General features: G+C 42.1%; 1 protein-coding gene across 3 annotated transcripts in view; it reads right to left on the reverse strand.

Moving 5' to 3' along the window:
• The window catches only part of il1rapl2 (interleukin 1 receptor accessory protein like 2), a 584,424-nt gene that overhangs the window by 262,917 nt on the left and 301,786 nt on the right, over positions 1–19,721 (reverse strand). The gene's annotated exons all lie outside the window — the stretch shown is intronic.

Here is a 19,721-nt window from a genome sequence, read left to right on the forward strand (position 1 = left end):
GTAATCTCATAGGACTGGGCTGTGGCGCAGCTGGTTAATAGCCAGCTGTAATAAATCATTACTGACCAAGAGGTCATGAGTTTGAGGCCAGCCCGTGGCGGGGTGAGCACCCATCAATTAAAAATAAAATATAGCCCCTGCTCGTTACTGACCTAGCAACCCGAAAGATAGTTGCATCTATCAAGTAGGAAATAAGGTACCACTTATAAAAGTGGGGAGGCAAGTTTAACTAATTTACAACGTTGGAATGAGGAAGTGAGGAAGTGCCATCAGAGTGGATGATGAAGCAATTGCTCCCCTTGTGGCCAGAATCGAACATCCCCTCAGGAGAAGGTTAAATAGCCTCTGCGTCTGTCTCTGTCTCGGTTCTATGTGTATATGGGCATTGAATGTTTGCCCTATATGTATATAATGTGATCCGCCCTGAGTTCCTTTTGGGATGAGAAGGGCAGAATATAAATACAGTAGAGACTTGCTTATCCAACATAAACAGGCCGGCAGAATGTTGGATAAGTGAATATGTTGGATAATAAAAAGGGATTCAGGAAAAGCCGATTAAACATCAAATTAGGTAATCATTATACAAATTAAGCACCAAAACATCATGTTTTACAACAAATCAACAGAAAAAGCAGTTCAATACATGGTATGTTATGTGGTAATTACTGTATTTAATGAATTTAGCACCAAAACATCGCAATGACTACAAAAACACTGAGTCCTAAAAGGGAGGATGCGTTGGATAATACAGAACGTTGGATAAACGAAGGTTGGATAAGCGAGACTTACTGTACTGTAAATAATAAATAATTGAATCTCTTTTTCCATCAGTTTAACTTTAAAAAAGCAAACAAGTTTCATACCTGTTGGCAGATTATTACACTTAGACACATAGAACGGAACCAAATATAACTCTGAGGCTGATCAAAATTCATCTGAGCTCCTCAAAAGGAGAATTAAAACAAGTTTATAGCCACTTCATGTTAAGAAGTGAAACCAATGATAACGTGATCGTTCCAAATTTCAGTGTAATCACTGCACGTAATGATTAGGGGAGCTTGCTGGGTTTATTTGTTCCTCTCTCGTTTTTCTTCCCTTCCACCACCAGATGTGTCTTCCTTGATGAATAATTCAGGTGCTTTCTGCTCCACCACTTGACCCTATCGACCAATTTAGTGATTACAATTCGCTGCTTGAAGAAAATCCGGGACAGCATGCAAGCTCAACATCACACCTTCCTCTCACATTTTCCCACCCTCCAATTAGCTATGTTTCATGATATGTAGCGGTGACAATATCCACACCAAGTCCAATTTTGTCTTCAAGATAGCTCGGCACGTTACTCTTTGGAAACCAATTAAAGCCTAAGCTTGCGTATATATCTTTGCAAGTGAGTCTGCAGAGCACGTTTTCAGTACAGCCACCATTCTTACTAAGCAAAGAATCAGATCAACATTATATGTATTAGACATGTCCAAAAAATCGTTTTGAAGCGTATATCGGAATTATTTCGGATTGTTCTCGCTTTTTGATACGCATTCCGAGACATCGTCTCACAGCGCAACCAGCAATGTAATTCGAACCATTGTTGGCCCATTCTCTAATTGTCTCTTAATGTTTCGTTAATTCCCCCCCCCCCCAATTTTTTTAAAAATATATTTTAAAAATTATTTTAAAAATTGTTTTTGTTTCTGCAACCTACCTTGAATGGGAGCTTAGCGCAGCCTAACATGGCTGCCACTCCCCGCCCAATCAGAAGCTTCCACGATGGACGCAAAGGTGGGGGCTAGGGTCCTCTGCGTCCACATGGAAGATTGCCATACAAGCCCGGTGCATAGCCCAGGTGAGCCATTCTGGGCTGGGCTTTGTGCGGAGAGGGTGGTGGTTTGCAAACGGAGAGCAAGCAAGCCTCGTGTCTTGAGGGAGAGAGAGGGTGAAGGGGCCCAGTCTGGCTGTTCCCACAGAGGGGTTTGGAGAAAGGGTTAGGGTTTTGTTGCTGGTTCTTTCTCTTAGCAAGGGAATAGTTTTCAAAGTATCTTTGCACTCCTGGCCAGGGCATTGCTTGGTGTGGTGGTCACTGGTCCATTTCTAATTGAAGGCATTGGATTGAGGCTTATGGGATTACATAGCCAGAGACACCATTGATTTCCAGTGTCCTTCTTGCTTACAAATATAGCAAGGGAATTTCTAGTTTTCAAAGTATCTTTGCACAATTTGCAAAGGCATTGCAAATTTGATGAGGATGGCTCAAGAAATGAGGGCGGGAGAGCCCTGTAAAAGCCCCCCCCCCCCCGGCCTGGTTCCTTTTTTTGGCGATTGTGCATGCGAGTCCGCCATTTTAGAAACATTTAGAATCATTACGAATTTTCGGAAATATCCAAAATTTTTGGGTGAAAAAATCGGAAATACTTTCTATATCGAAGCACCAGTGCCCCCTACTTTAGAAACGAGAATTGAAACACTTTTTTCATCGATCGAACATGCCTAGTATGTATCATATACTTTGGTCACAAACAAGAAGACATCCATGTGCAACAACACAACAAAAAGTGTCCATTCTCACCACCACATCAAGTGCTTCCTTGGAAACAGAAACAACATGATGTAATGACAGCAAATCATTTAAGCTGATTAAAAAGTGGATTGGATTGATTCATGAAGGAGAGAGACACTGTCCGCAACTACTGGCCACGTGAACCTTTAGATTTCAGAAGCAGAGGAACTACAGTCGAGTCTCACTTATCCAACATTCTGGATTATCCAACGCAATTTTCCTTCCGCCCCGATCCACAGCAGTTTCTCTAGGCAGCAAGAATTAAACTTTTATGGATTTAATTTCTGACAATGTTGCTACTGCAAGTTCATTTTATGCAATTCTATCTTTATTTGTAGTCAATTTGTTAGTAGTCAATGTTTTCAATGTATTGCAATGTTTTGATGCTAAATTCGTAATTACTACATAACATTACCGTGTTTTGGACTGCTTTTTCTGTAGATTTGTTGTAAAACATGATGTTTTTGGTGCTTAATTTGTACAATCATAACTTAATTTGATATTTAATAGGCTTTTCCTTAATCCCTCCTTATTATCCAACATTTTCGCTTATCCAACGTTCTGCCAGCCCGTTTATGTTGGATAAGTGAGACTCTACTGTATCATGGGCATGGGTCAGTGCTTTCATGTGCTGTTGGTGACCTTCCCATCCATTGGCCATTGTGGCAAATGAGATGTGAGATGATGGGCTTGTCTACATGGGATCAATAGACTACACTTGTTATCAAGTTGCTCCTGGCTTGCTTCATGGCATTCAAGGCATTCTAACTCGTATTGTGGGGAAACTGACTTAGCCATGCAGACAAGCCCATAGTCTCACATCTCATTTGCCACAATGGCCAACCAATGGGAAGGTCACCAGAAGCACATGGAAGAACTGGCCCGTGCCCATGATGGTTCCTCTGCCTCTGAAATCTAAAGGTTCACATGGCCAGCAGTCACAGACTGTGTCTCACTCCTGCATGAATTGATCCATGAAGGAATGTTGAAGGATATGTCAGAGTTTGGCTGAAACTCCAGAGGAACTGGAGCTTGGGTGCAATGTAGACAGCAGGACGAGGTTCACTGCCCACATGGTCCAATGCTGCCACCTCCTTTCCCTTGAGTTCATCAGTGATAGGACAAAGGAACGGATCAGGCTTGTGTCATTGTCACCTCAGCTAGAGCTCTGTGAGAGCTCCTAACCATCATGGGCATCCTGTCAGGGGAATCGTCACCCTGACTTATTGATGAGTCAGGTCTCACCTTCTTCTAATCAGCCAGACCACTTAGGCACCAACAAACTACACCTCAGTCGTTAATTATCTGCTGATCCCAGCAGTTCTAAAGGCTTTATTTACAAGTTATTTACAACACTAAATACCATCACTTTCTGGACACATGCTTCCTTGGCAAGGACAAAACATGGCACATCCTCTCGGCTTGCCGAGTTCGTTATCAGTGGAAGTGAGCACCTCCTTACATTCCACAGTTCGTGAGGAATGTTCCGTCCACGTAGTTTAAACGGAAGTCTTGACCCATTGGCCCTCCTGGCAATCAATCAGGGCTGGCATGTAATTAACTCCTGGACTGCTGGAATGCTTGCCGGAACACATATACACATTCCAACAGCAATAATTGATTGAACATTTCACACTATAACAACAAAAACACTAACACATCCTGTGCCCATATCATAGAGAAGCCCACCTGACCTCTCCCTGGTGGTGTGGATGTCTCTGCTGATGTCAGGTCAAGACAGGCATCCACAACAGTTTGGAGGTCTCACAGAGCTCTAGTCATCTGGCAACAGTGACAGGGATAGTAAAACGATGGTCCAGCCTGGTTGGACACTGTATATTCCGTACCATCACCACCAAGCATTGGGGATGTAGTATGTGGCTTCCTCCAGGACCTCTTGGATTAGTCCAGAGCATCTATGTGGTCAATTTAGAGGAGCCCTACATAGGGTTAGAGAACCTGTGGCCTTCCAGATTTTGTTGGGTTCTAGTCCCCATCAGACCATACCAGTATGACCAAGCATGGTAGAAGCTACCATGAATGCCAGAGGTTCTTATCTCAAGATGATCCTATTTGGTCTGATCCATTAGTGACTTTCATGATCACCTATTCTTTTACATAATGTAGTAGCTAGTTCTTCTGTTCTTTGGTTTGTCCACTGCTTCTATTTGATTACTTGAGGCACATTCATAAAATGTTTGAGTTGGGATCCTTGGTTTCCTGGCCACAAAACTAGGTCTGCTGAACCCGGAATGTCTTGCTTCTGAGTAAACTGCTGGAATCCCATGCCGACGACCCAGAAATAAATACACCCAGGATTGTATTGTTACTGTACAAAGGGATTGCTTCCATTATTGTGGTCTTAGAACCTCGTTAAAGAGTTCCGTCTCCCTCTTAATGACTTTTCTTTCGTCGCTTTAAGCTCCTCTCAAATCCTTTCAAATCCAGGCTTAGACGACTAATTTCCAAATCACAGCATATTAAATTTAATTACACTGCGGTCACTTGAACCAAGGGAGTGAACCACATTCCAAATGCAATTTGCATAGTTCTGCTAAATTTCAATTTCTAAACCCTTGTCATGTAAGGTTTTGGAAAAGGTTAAGTTCAAGAGGTAGCAGGCATGCCCCGAAATCTGAGAACAGCTCTACGGCTAAAATAAATGCAGTACTGAACCATTAATTCCTTTTCCACTCGGCAATTAAAATATTAAAATGAAAGGTCTGAAAAACCCAAACACAGTGTATGTGTAGTTGAAAAAGGAAGGCATGTATTTTTTTACAAACCTACAATGCTCTGTAGATGAAAACAGCAATCCTTCTGTACTTGAGAAGAGAACTACAAGATATCCAATGGCATCCAGCCGGAGCAGAAGGAAAGAGATGGGATCAAAGGCCTTTCCATCAACACTGCTGAGAAACCAGATCCATAAGTCATTTAGTAACAGCCACTCCAGTGGACTAATACAGGAGAAGAAACAGAAAGCAGTAGGGTTGTTCTTTCAGGGTAAACCTTGACTCGTTTCGTATCCCGGCTTTTGGTGGGGCCCCTGATCCATTTTTTGGCAGATACTTGTTTTCATTCTGGGGGACTTCCCAGGCTCCCCTTCCTGTCATTTTAGGAATTTAAGCTGTTTTACTCTAGAGGAGAGATGCTCAGATGCAGGAAGGTGTGTGCTTTAAGGAGGCTTCTTACATTTTTTCCTGCTCTAGAGGAGGCACTCGGCTGCAGGCAGGCACAGGCGCTGGGCCTGTACGTCACACACACTCTCTCTCAAGGCAAGGAGGCAAGCTCTGATTTTCGTACTCTAGAGGAGTGCTTGGCTGCAAGCAGGTGCGGGCACTGGGAATGCACATCACACATCTTCTGCGTTCTGCGTTCCACTGATTCCATCCAACTACTGCTGTGCTGCTAATACTCTGACAACATGCACTCTCTCAAGGCAAGAAGGCAAGCTCTGACTTTCTTACTCTAGAGGAGTGCTTGGCTGCAGGCAGGCGCTAGGAATGCACATCACACATGCACTCTCTCAAGGCAAGAAGGCAAGCTCTGACTTTCTTACTCTAGAGGATTGCTTGGCTGCAGGCAGGAACAAAGAATGCACATCACACATGCACTCTCTCAAGGCAAGGAGGCAAGCTCTGACTTTCTTACTCTAGAGGATTGCTTGGCTGCAGGCAGGAACAAAGAATGCACATCACACATGCACTCTCTCAAGGCAAGGAGGCAAGCTCTGACTTTCTTACTCTAGAGGATTGCTTGGCTGCAGGCAGGAACAAAGAATGCACATCACACATGCACTCTCTCAAGGCAAGGAGGCAAGCTCTGACTTTCTTACTCTAGAGGATTGCTTGGCTGCAGGCAGGCGCTAGGAATGCACATCACACATGCACTCTCTCAAGGCAAGGAGGCAAGCTCTGACTTTCTAACTCTAGAGGATTGCTTGGCTGCAGGCAGGAACAAAGAATGCACATCACACATGCACTCTCTCAAGGCAAGGAGGCAAGCACTGATTTTCTTACTCTAGAGGATTGCTTGGCTGCAGGCAGGAACAAAGAATGCACATCACACATGCACTCTCTCAAGGCAAGGAGGCAAGCTCTGACTTTCTTACTCTAGAGGATTGCTTGACTGCAGGCAGGAACAAAGAATGCACATCACACATGCACTCTCTCAAGGCAAGGAGGCAAGCACTGATTTTCTTACTCTAGAGGAATGCTTGGATGCAGGCAGGCACTAGGAATGCACATCACACATGCACTCTCTCAAGGCAAGGAGGCAAGCTCTGACTTTCTTACTCTAGAGGAGGCGCTCGGCTGCAGGCAGATATATGTACTGGGCCTGCACACCACACACACACACACTTTTTCCAAGGCAAGGAGTCATGGAGCACCACATGCTCACAAAAGCAGAGGGGAAGTCAATGATCAGCGGGGAACAACAAGGAAGTAAGACTAAATAACAAAGTCCAAAGTCACTAGGAAGTCTTTGATATCAAGGCAGGAACGAGACGAAGCTAAGACCAAACTTGATTCAGGAACAAGGCAAGGACATGGATTTACTCTGGGTCTACTCGGGAGTCGCAGCTCGGCTTGGCCGCCAGGAACAGGAAACTTGGCTTGGTAGAATCAGGAGCTAGAGTCGGTGAACTGTTCTCAGGAAATAGCTACGTTGACACCGCAAAGTGTTCACAGTGCAAGACACTTTTATGGAACTTAGATCTGATCACAACAAAGGGAGGCCAAACTCCCCAGAGGTTCCCAAGGGAATCTTCTATCCATTATCCCCTCAATATGCTAAGTGGTTGCTCCTTCTAAGCCCTTGTTTTTCTGATCTCTGGTGATGTAGAAACTCCCTTCTGTTGAAGGACACATTCTCTGGGGAACTCAGAACATCTGGTTCAGCCATGGGAGTAATATTTCCAGTTTCTCTCCCAATTAAGGAATCATCCGAGCTATCAACAGCCGGCAGCTGTAATTGGAAGGAGCTCTGCGGACTAGGTAAAAAGTCAGAATAAGCTTCATCCTGGTCAAAGTTCATTTCTGAATCAGGTTCAGAAACCAAAGGTGGCTGGGGTATGACATGCAGCCTTTGAACGATTTAGTTCACAGGGAAAATGCATGTTATGGACATGTGCAATCTGAACCCCCTTTTTACAGCCCTAACCCCCCAATACAATCACAACCAAAAGCCCCTTAACCCTCCAGACTTCCTCAATGAATTTTTGAAGGCTATTTTTCACAACTTTACTATTTTTGAGTGGTGTACTTTACAGTTCAGTAACTGGAGCGTGTTTTATTGAGCTCTAACCTTGCAAATACCATTTCCAAAAAAAGATGGCAAAGAAATAAAAAGCGAGAACACAAATTAAGAAAAATATGTTTCTAAAAACCAACAAACACTGGAAGGCAAGGAGACCTCGGCGTGACCTTATGAAGGATGAATATTCCTTTTCAGTGCTGCTTGTTTGTACAGCTGATTAAAAGTAGGTTTTCAGGTTGACATGAGATATCAAACGCAAATGACCCTTTAGATCCAGAAACAAGCAAGCTATATTTGTCTCAGTTCTTGCTTGAATGGTAGACGTGGCCTTAGTTTGTGTAAACAATGTCTGCTTGATTTGACATTTAGGGCATTGCTTGTCTTGAAAGCATTCCGTTTGTTGCTTTCGGAAGGAGAAAACAGGAACAATCCTTTATTTCCATGTCATTTTGCCATTCGCTGACATGATTGTTATGATAACTGACCTTTTCTACAACCCTCATCAAGTCCAGAATCCTGGATAGAAAGAGAACAAGTACTATGATTGAAACCAACTGAGCAGAATGGAGAAGGGCTCCATTCAGAGGCAATGTGCAACTATTTCGGGATGCCACTTCATTCTAGCCATGTCAGACGCATAGAACATGTTGTACACACCAAAAGATGTGCCAAACTCAGATTCTATCCTTTGATGGAAAGATATCACAGTTTACTTTGGAGCCGAGAACATTGACTGACACCAACTAGACCAGGCATGGGCAAACTAAGGCTTGGGGGCCGGATGCGACCCCCTAGGTCAATGATGGGCCAGCTTTTGCGCTTGGTGTGTCAAAATTCACCAAAAAATCTAGCATGACTTGGGTGGTGTGTCACTTTGAGAAAAAAAAACCCATACGTATAGTTTAAATAACAAAAATGTATAATTGTAATATATAACTGTATTTAATAAATCAAAAACTATTTAATACCATTATTTCCATGTACAACAAGCTGTGGTACCTCTTGCAGTTTCCACGCTGATTTCTCTCTATTCTAGTTTCAATGTAGTCATGAATAATGAATAATATAATAATAATATAATAATAGTAATAATATGCTACAATAATAGAATAATAATAGAATGATATAATAATCTCTCTCTCTCTCTCTCTCTCTCTCTCTATATATATATATATATATATATATATATATAAAAGAGTGATGGAATCAGGGCCCCAGACAAAACAACAAAACTACAGGCCCCCCAACCTTGAAATTTGACAACACAACCCATCATCCACGGCTCTAGGTTGATACAACAAAAAGAAAAGAAAAATAAAGTCCTAATTCAAGGGAGAACAATAATTGTTTTTATCCAATTGTTGCCAGTTAGAGGGCTAAGCTCTGCACATAGACCCCCTCTATCGTCACCACTTTCACAGTACACAAACAACCAAATGTATACTAAACATAAAGACAACCATACAACACACATTCAATACCACCACTACCTCAACAATTTCTCACCAACACCACCAGACAACGCCAGAGCAACACGTGGCCGGGCACAGCTAGTATATATATATAAAAATGTAATGTGCATAAATCCCATGGAGTAAACAACAAAACCACTGGACCAAACCACACCAAATTTGGCCACAAAAGACATAGTCATCCAATCAATCTGCATGCGGCAGCGTGTCAGCAAAAATGGCTAGGCATGTCAGTGCTGACACGCGTGTCGTAGGTTGGCCATCACTGCCCTAGGTGCTTACCTCAGGCTGTCCTCATTTCCCCTGTCCTTTTGGCATAAGGGCATGGTGGCTCACTGCATCCTTATGCAGGAAGAATGGGGGAGGAAGACACACAGTGGCTAAGAGCCCTTTGGAGCGCTCTCAGCCACTGCATGTCTTGCCCTCCTCTTGGTATAAGGATGGTGTGAGTGACACTTTCCTTATTCTGGGAGGATGGCCCAAGAAAGGCATGTAGTGGCTGAGAGCCCTCTGGAGCGCTGTCAGCACAGTATGTCTTGCCCTCCTCCTGGTATAAGGACGGTGTGAGCGTCCCTGTCCTTATTCTGGGAGGATGGCCCAAGAAAGACATGTAGTGGCTGAGAGCGCTCCAGAGGGCCCTCCTTCCGGTATAAGGACAGTGTGAGCAGTCGCCACATGTCTTGTTTTCTTCCCAACATAAAGATGGGTTGAGCAGCCTCTTCCTTATGCCAGGAGAACAACCTGAGGACCCAGGCCCTGCCCCGCCCCCCCTCCCGGCCCCAGCCTTTCCCAGGATCTCCCTCTCCTAGGCCCATCCCTACCAGCACATCCCCGGCCACCCTCTCTCCTGGCCCGGCCCACTCGGCCAGGCCCACAATGTGACCCCAAGGCAAAAAAGTTTGCCCATATCTGACCTAGACTGTGAGAGTCAAGAAAAATACCTTTCCTGATTTTGGATCATGAACACACTGCACTGCACCTTATGTATGCAGGAAATCTCAGGTTAAATCTTCCGAATCCATCGAAAGGATGGGATGGAGATGTTTCAGCCTGAGATATTTTTTGAGATTCTCCCAAGGAATGGAAAGCGAGAAAGATAACAGTTTGGGGCCCAAACCATCAATGTCTTTCCATTTCAAGTTCTTAGAATCATAGAATCGTAGAGTTGGAAGAGACCTCATGGGCCATCATCCAGTCCAACCCCCTACCAAGGAGCAGAAAATCGCATTCAAAGCACCCCTGCCAAGAACAGCCTTCAGACAAGTATTTTAGTTCAATGCAATTTTTGAAGAAAAGGAATCTACTTTGAAATTACCAGATTACAGTAGGAAAGGACAAAAGCTATCTCTGAAATCTGAGAGGTCTGATTTATGGCCCTAGAAAACACCAGATCCAGTCCAAATACCAAACCAACAGAATAAGTCTCAGGAAACACAGGTAGCAGGTTAGGAGATGTAAATCTTTGATAGTAATTTCCACAGTTTTGACTTCAATGTGGAGGAAATGAATACAGTGTTCCCTCACTACTTCACGGTTCACTTTTTGTGGACTCGCTGTTTCGCAGTTTTTTAATAAACGCTAAAATAATAGTATAAATAATAAAATAATATTGTAAATCCCTCTTTCTACTTCCTTCCTAATGCAAATGAAAAAGTATTGGGTAAGTTTTGATTCTTAAGTTTTGGGCGTGGGCCACACCGGCATGTCGGATATTGCCTCGTAAGTATGAATTAACGAATTTGATACGACTTACGACAACTAATGAAAAATTGCACACCACTACTCTCTACACAATCCTCAAAAGCATTTATATGGAAATTATTACCTGAAGAAGTATCTATGAATTTTTTTCCCAAGTTGATATTGTGCAGTTTGTTCAAGGAACAAAACACATGTGGATTTCAGATTGCTGCATAGTTTGGTTTTGGGGTTCTTTTATATGAAATTGCTGCTACGTGGCTGTCTAGAAAGTGTTTTCTTATGCCAGTATTAATTCCATGCAGAGAATTTGCCTGTATCTGCTGGGTCCAAATATTAATTCAATCTTGTTCAAAGCTTTGCTGTTAATGACAAACGCAATGAAAAGGTCTGGTTGCATCTGCTGGAAACACAGGCCACGGTTCTTCTTTGTTTCTGGCTGGCTGGGGACTCTTTTGTTGCCTTGCTAAGCCTTCAATGAGAACTCCAAGGGGATAATTAGGAAGAGCATCACATTCAGAGAGAGTAACTCAAGACTGTTTATAACAGGGTGTGTAACATCGATGACATTTGTGGGGGGAAACGTGTATGGACCAAACTGTCATTATTGAAGAGAGGCTAATCAAACTGCCAATGACTTCTTCCTCGTCCCTCCGTCGTTTTGTCTTGTTAGAAGCAGCACCACGAACGATCCTTCTTGACGTAGTCGTGCATGGGCTCAAATCTAGGTCAAACTGTCTAAAGCATCTACCGCAAAGTTAGAATCTGTGCCTGTTCTTCCCTGCTCCATTTTCAATGATCTGTCAGTCACTGGAGCATAGAAAAGACAGGCTTCATCTGGAAGATTCGCGACACTGTAATTTTAAGAAAGAGGGAGCCAGGAAGGCAACGCTTCATGTTCAGGTGTTGAAAGCAATGGCTTGACATCATTCCAATTTATTTATGTTCATATGCTCGACCCGTCCTTCAAACGGGATCTGTGGGCCCCTTCCATCCTTTTGTCGTCACATCAACCATAGCGGGCTGAGAGAAAGTGACAGCAAAGTGCGGATTTCAACTTGAGTCATCCCAGTCTTAGTCTAACCATTACTGTGATGGCGCGAGTGGCACCATCTATATGTCGAACTGTAAGTTGCAAGATTTGAATTGTTGTATCATGCCTGATTTTGCCTTTACCCTGTAAATGTAGTTGGGTTGATTGGTTATTTATAGCTGTCAGTCAATGTTTGCACCAGTTATATTGCTCCCTCAGCTCAATTGTTTGGCTCCACCTCTTCCTGGAGTAGGACAGTGTTTCCTTTTTCATTCCACCATCAAGCTTTCTACCAGATGGACGTGAGAGAGAGTCTTGGCTCTAAAAGCCCTTGATTAAGTTACCTCTCAGCACCAATTCTGAGGTTCTTACCCTTGAGACTTATGCTTCATGTTCAGGGCCAACCTGAACGACGTTGAGGAGTCTCAAGCGCCTTCAGATCAGTTCTTTGGCACCAGAGGGAGATGTTGACTCTAAGCTGGAAGTTTCCAGAGGAGGGTGACTGAAAGGATCAAGGGTCTGGAGAACAAGGCCTATGAAGAGCGGCTGAAAGAGCTGGGCATGTTTAGCCTGCAGAAGAGAAGGCTGAGAGGAGACTTGATACATCATGTATCAAGATGTGAGGGGAAGTCATAGGGAGGAGGGAGGGAGCTTGTTTCAGATTCCACCTGAACATGAAGAAGAAGAGCTGCAAGGCCAAGAACAAGCCATGAGAGTCAAGACAAAGATCCACCCAGAGGAAAGTGTTCTTACCAGACATCAAGGGAACCACTGACCGCATAGGCAAACTGATGAAGAACAACCTACATACCATCTACAGACCTACAAAGAAAATCCAACAAATGCTACGGTCAGCAAAGGACAAGAGAGATCCTCTCTCCTCTGCAGGAGTCTACCGGATACCATGCAGCTGTGGACAAGTCTACATAGGGACCCCCAAACGCAGCATTGCTCAAACAAGAGTCAAAGAACATGAAAGGCACTGCAGACTAATTCAACCAGAGAAATCAGCCATAGCAGAGCACTTGATGAACCAACCTGGACATAGTATATTATCTGAGAACACAGAAATGCTTGACCACTCCAACAACTATCATGTCAGACTACACAGAGAAGCCACTGAAATCCACAAGAAGCATGTGGACAACTTGAACAGAAAGGAGGAAACCATGAAAATGAACAAAATCTGGCTGCCAGTATTAAAAAAAAACTCAAAAATCAGAACAGTAAATAAGAAGCAACACTCTGAGACATGGGAACTAGGGGCAGTTAACAAAGAATGCCCCCAGGCAGAAAGTAGCCAGTAGATGAAGCCATTCAATGCAAATTAGGGTGATTAACTGCAACATTTACACTGGCAAGAGTTCTTCCCTCACCCTGGACTTTCCACAGATATATATAAACCTTCCTTGCTTAGTTTCTCCATGCCTCACAACCTCTGAGGATGCCTGCCATAGATGTGGGCGAAACGTCAGGAGAGAATACTTCTAGAACATGGCCAGACAGCCCGGAAAACATACAACAACCCTAACACCATGAAGAAGAGCTTCCTGATTGTGTGAGAGAGCTGTTCAGCGGTGGAACTCTCTTCACTGGATTGTGGTGGAGGCTCCTTCATTGGAGGCTTTGAAACAGAGGCTGGATGGCCATCTGTCAGGGGTGCTTGGAATGCAGTTTTCCTGCTTCTTGGCCAAATGGGGTTGGACTGGATGGACCACAAGATCTCTTCCAACTAGGATTCTATGATTCTAGGACAGGTAAGGGTTGATTGCATTTTGCCCTAATTGCCGCAATATTTGGTTAATTAAAACCATCTCTTGCCCTCCTGTCATGTCCCACGTCCTATGTTTATGTGAATGTTTACAAAGAAATGTTTTCTTTATAGTTTCATTCCCAGCGTCCTTTCTGGCTCTCCCTTGAGCAGAAGCCCCCCACCTCCTCTCCGAGTCAAGCCCAACGTGTTTAAGTATTCTTATCAATAGGATACAATACTTATTATATTCCCAAATTAGAAGCATGCTTAACATTCTGACAAAGCAGGAAATTTGTCATTTTCTGAACAAGCCTTGGGGAAACAGCCGGCCACACGCACAGATATATGAAATTCGTTGCATCAATTATGTCCGCGAACAAAGGCACAGATTCTGCAGATTTTGGCTCCAGGGCGCTTCAGAGCTAAATCCTTTTTTTATCCCAAGACTGGCAATGTGATTTCGACTCTGAAAAATGGGAGGGAAATACTTCAGCAAAGGGCGAAGTGGTGAAACCTCATTTGGTTGATTTACATTGAGCAAGGGTGCCCATCGCTGTGGCCTGTTTTTGATCTAAAATTATTTAGCAGCTTTATTTTATCAATTTTATTTTTATTTTATTAATTTTTATTGCTTTTCAAGTACTATTTACAACAAAAGCTAGGAAAACAATGCAGTGGAGACTAAAGTTGAGTGAGTGAAAGTTAGTAATAAAGCATATAAGATTAATTAAGAAACAAGATTTAACAAAAATGGAAAAAATAGAGAAAAAAATAGATTTTTTTTTAAAAAAAAACAGGGATAACTTCCTATTGACCTCTTGAGGAGTTATTGTTATTCTCAACTTCAATGTCCATTTTAATGTCCAGTTGAACTTTCCTGATTATTTATCTGTCATGTCTCCAAAAGATCAATAATGAATGTGTTTCCGCTCTTTTGAATAAAGTCTCTGAAGCTTGACCAATCCGTTTTCTTTTTTTGTGTCTCTTAACTTCTGTGTTAAAATGTCCATTTTATCAATTTTAAACATTTATCTCTGCAATGCTTTTAATACTAAATAAATAGGCTGCAATGCAATGCTCAGCTCAAAAACTACAAGAGGGAATTTACAAGAGGGGTATAAGAATACAGTTATTATTATTATTATTATTATTATTATTATTATTATTATTATTATTATTATGTACAAATATGCATACACTTCATATAATGTGTGTATACTAAGGGATATTGAGGGCAAATATCAATGCAATTTTTGTGCACTGAAAAAAAAAGATTTGCAGGCTGAAATGGAAAATTGGACCGAATGGCTTTAGAAGACTAAATTGGACCAAAAATTAATTAAATATATACGTAAGCAAAAAAACACAAAGCTAGGTATATACCGTATATACTGGAGTATAAGCCAACCCGAATATAAGCCGAGGCACCTAATTTTATCACAAAAAACTGGGATAACTTATTGACTCAAGTATAAGCCAAGGGTGGGAAATGCAGAAGTTATGGGTAAACTCCAAAATAAAAATAGATACCAATAAAATTTCATTAAACGAGGCATCAGAAGGTTAAATGTTTTGAATATTTACCGTATTTCAGAGAAAAGCGATAAACTAGCTCTATAAGTTGAAAAATAGGGGCAACAAAAACAATATGTATTAACAATAACCTAATAATAATAATAATAATAATAATAATAATAATAATAATAATAATAATAACAACAAAAACTTCATTTGGATCCCACCCTATCTCCCCATGGGGACTCAGGCCGGCTTCCAACATAGAAACAGGCAAACATTCAATGCTTATATAAACAATGAAGAGCTAGATATAGATCTATAATTATAGATACTAATTTCACATATGCATTTCTCCCTGAAATGTTTGCAAATCCCTCTCTGTGTGTGTGTGCATTTTCCCTACAATATTTGCAAGCCATATATATATATATATATTCATATCTATCTAGACATGTCTATATATATTTGTGTGTTCATTTCCCCCCTGTAATATTTCCAAGCCATATATATATATATATATATATATATATATATATATATATATATATTCATATCTAACTAGACATGTCTATATATATTTGTGTGTTCATTTCCCCCCTGTAATATTTGCAAGCCCTATATATAGGTAGGTAAGAATATATTCATATCTATCCAGACATCTCTCTTTATATAGATATTTGCAGAGACTTGCAAACATATGAGGGTAAATTCATATATAAAAATAATGTATATAGATAGATACACATAAAAAGGTACACAGAGATTGCAAAAGCTTGCAAAGGGTTAATGCCTATATATCTGTAGGAGAGTTTAACAAATATTCCAGGGGGAAATGCTTTCATAAGATTAATGAATATATATTTTTCTTCTTCCTGACTTGCAAGGGTGTCTTTCTCTTCTCTTGATTAAGAGCGAGGGAGGCTTTGCAAAAGTAAACACACTGATAAGGGAGGAGAAGAGAGAAATAGATCACATATTGCAAGCAATAGCCTGCAGGCTCTGTTGCTGGCCTTGACCTGGACCCGATTATAAGCCGGGGGAGGCTTTTTCAGCTCATAAATAAGGGCTGAAAAACTCGCCTTATCTTCGAGTATATACGGTAATCTTATGTGTACTTATCTGGGCTCTGCTCTCACATTGGGAAGTACTTTTATAAAAGTGTGTGTTGGATTACACTGTCAACATGCAAAGAAAGTAATCAAATAGACCTTTTATAACAGGCAACTAATTGGGCCTGGATTGTAGAAACAAATACAATATTGAAACCCTGCTATGGTTTATCAATGAACTTCTCTAATGATTAACGCCAGTATGCATATACTCTATCCACAGTAATTGTACAACATGCCTTCCATGCCAGTGCGTTTCAAATGATTTGCTCTGGTTCATATTTAAAATAAATCCAGCGGTCTAGGGATTCTGGGTGCATTTTACCATGAACCATAATAATTTATGAGCAATTATAAGAGAGCATGTACACAGTCGCTAAGTAATTTGTCTCTCTGCTTGCTGTCATATGAATAATCTTTACATTCTACATCTGCCTGTAATACTTTTTGTTAGCAACTGTCACTAGGAGCAATTTATAAACGTGGGATTGTTAGATAAATTAGTCCAGCTCCTTACTGCAAACCTAAGCTTAAATTCAACACAACTAAAAGTACAGTAGAGTCTCGCTTATCCAACGTAAACGGGCCGGCAGAACGTTGGATAAGCGAATATTTTGGATAATAAGGAGAGATTAAGGAGAAGCCTATTAAACATCAAATTAAGTTATGATTTTATAAATGAAGCACCAAAACATCATGTTATACAACAAATTTGACAGAAAAAGTAGTTCAACACACAGTAATGCTACAGTAGAGTCTCACTTATCCAAGCCTCGCTTATCCAAGTTTCTGGATTATCCAAGCCATTTTTGTAGTCAATGTTTTCAATATATCATGATTTTTGGTGCTAAATTCGTAAATACAGTAATTACAACATAACATTACTGCGCATTGAACTACTTTTTCTGTCAAATTTGTTGTATAACATGATGTTTTGGTGCTAAATTTGTAAAATCATAACCTAATTTGATGTTTAATAGGCTTTTCCTTAATCCCTCCTTATTATCCAAGATATTTGCTTATCCAAGCTTCTGCCGGCCCGTTCAGCTTGGATAAGTGAGACTCTACTGTATGTAGTAATTACTGTATTTACGAATTTAGCACCAAAATATCACGATGTATTGAAAACATTGACTACAAAAATGTGTTGGATAATCCAGAACATTGGATAAGCGAGGCTTGGATAAGTGAGACTCTACTGTACAAAGTTATACACCTTATGGCACTTTACCGTCGAGATTCTGCAAAGCTCTTTACAATGTATATATTATCCAAGATATTAGCTTATTCAAGGTTCTGCCGGCCCATTTAGCTTGGATAAGTGAGACTCTACTGTACAGCCTTAGCATCAGGGCAGTGATGCTAACTGTTGTCATGGAAGCTACCTTTGTTGCAGTGTGTGCGAAAAAGACCTTGGAGTCCTCGTGGACAACAAGTTAAACATGAGCCAACAATGTGATGCAGCTGCTAAAAAAGCCAATGGGATTCTGTCCTGCATCAATAGGGGAATAGCGTCTAGATCCAGGGAAGTCCTGCTCCCCCTTATTCTATTCTGCCTTGGTCAGACCACACCTGGAATCACACTGTGTCCAATTCTGGGCACCACAGTTGAAGGGAGATGTTGACAAGCTGGAAAGCGTCCAGAGGAGGGCGACTAAAATGATCAAGGGTCTGGAGAACAAGCCCTATGAGGAGCGGCTTAAAGAGCTGGGCATGTTTAGCCTGCAGAAGAGAAGGCTGAGAGGAGACATGAGAGCCATGTACAAATACGTGAAGGGAAGTCATAGGGAGGAGGGAGGGAGCTTGTTTTCTGCTGCCCTGCAGACTAGGATGCAATGGAACAAGGGCTTCAAACTACAGGAAAGGAGATTCCGCCTGAACATCAGGAAGAACTTCCTCATTGTGAGGGCTGTTCGGCAGTGGAACTCTCTCTCTGCCCCGGACTGTGGTGGAGGCTCCTTCTTTGGAAGCTTTTAAGCAGAGGCTGGATGGCCATCTGTCGGGGGTGCTTTGAATGCGATTTCCTGCTTCTTGGTGGGGGATTGGACTGGATGGCCCATGAGGTCTCTTCCAACTCTACGATTCTATGGTTCTATGATTCTATATACACTAGTTTCCCTTTCTTCAATTTAAAAACCCTGGCCTTGTCTTTCTCAGCTGCGGAGTAGGCCTGTCCTGTTTAGCACAAGTCTGCCCATGCAAAACAGGTGGACATAGCACTGAACGAAACATGTAGAATAATCACAGGATGCCTTAAACCTACCCCTGTTGATAAACTCTACAAGTTAGCTGGCATTGCCCCTCCTGACGTGCGACGGGAAGTTGCTGCTAACGGTGAGAGAGAAAAGGTCGAACATTGTGAAAGCCACCCACTGCATGACTATCACCCTCCTCCCAGTAGACTCAAGTCAAGGAAGGGCTTCATGAGAACCACCGCTCCTCTTGATGTCCCCCCAGCAACAGCAAGGGTGTCCCTCTGGGCAGCTAAACCAGGCAATTCTAACTGGATGGCCCCCCAAGAGGGTCTGTCTCCAGGGGCAAACCAAGAATGGTCAACTTGGAAGTCCCTAAATAGACTGAGAAGCGGAGTGGGCAGATCAAAAGACAACCTGGCAAGATGGCACTACCTGGAGGAATCTTCCACCTTGTGTGACTGTGGAGCAGAACAAACAACTCCTCATATGTATGCTTGCCCACAATGCCCTGCCTCATGCAGTTGTTTAAAGCTACGGACAATGCGATTGCTGTTGGTCCAAAACTATTTAGCTGTTTGTGGTTCCTTTATTTTATCACTTTGAAACTTATTTATTATGCAACTAGCTGTGCCCGGCCACGCGTTGCTGTGGCGTTGTCTGGTGGTGTTGGTGAGAAATTGTTGAGGTAGTGGTGGTATTGAATGTCTGTTGTATGGTTGTCTTTATGTTTAGTATGCATACTGAAGTGGATTATATGGCAGTGTGGAGTCAAGATAATCCAGTTCAAAGCAGATAATATAAGATTCTAAATGGCTTATATAGCTGTGTGGAAGGGCCTTGAGTCTACATTGCCATATAATCAAAATCTGATAATCTGTGGAAGAGGCCTAAGTGAGACCTACCTGTGCCTGTCCCCTGGGCTGAGTAGGTTGCTAGGAGACCAAGTGGGTGGAGCTTAGCCTTCAAACTGGCAGCAATTGGATAAAAACTATTATTCCTCTCCCTGTAATTAGGACTTTATTTTTCTTTTCCTTTTTGTGGTATCAACCTAAAGCCGTGTATGATGGGTTGTGTTGTCAAATTTCGAGGTTGGGGAGCCTGTAGTTTTGTTGTTTTGTCCGCTGCCC

This window comes from Anolis carolinensis, unplaced genomic scaffold, assembly GCF_035594765.1.
Source record: "Anolis carolinensis isolate JA03-04 unplaced genomic scaffold, rAnoCar3.1.pri scaffold_12, whole genome shotgun sequence".
Classification (NCBI taxonomy): domain Eukaryota; kingdom Metazoa; phylum Chordata; class Lepidosauria; order Squamata; family Dactyloidae; genus Anolis; species Anolis carolinensis.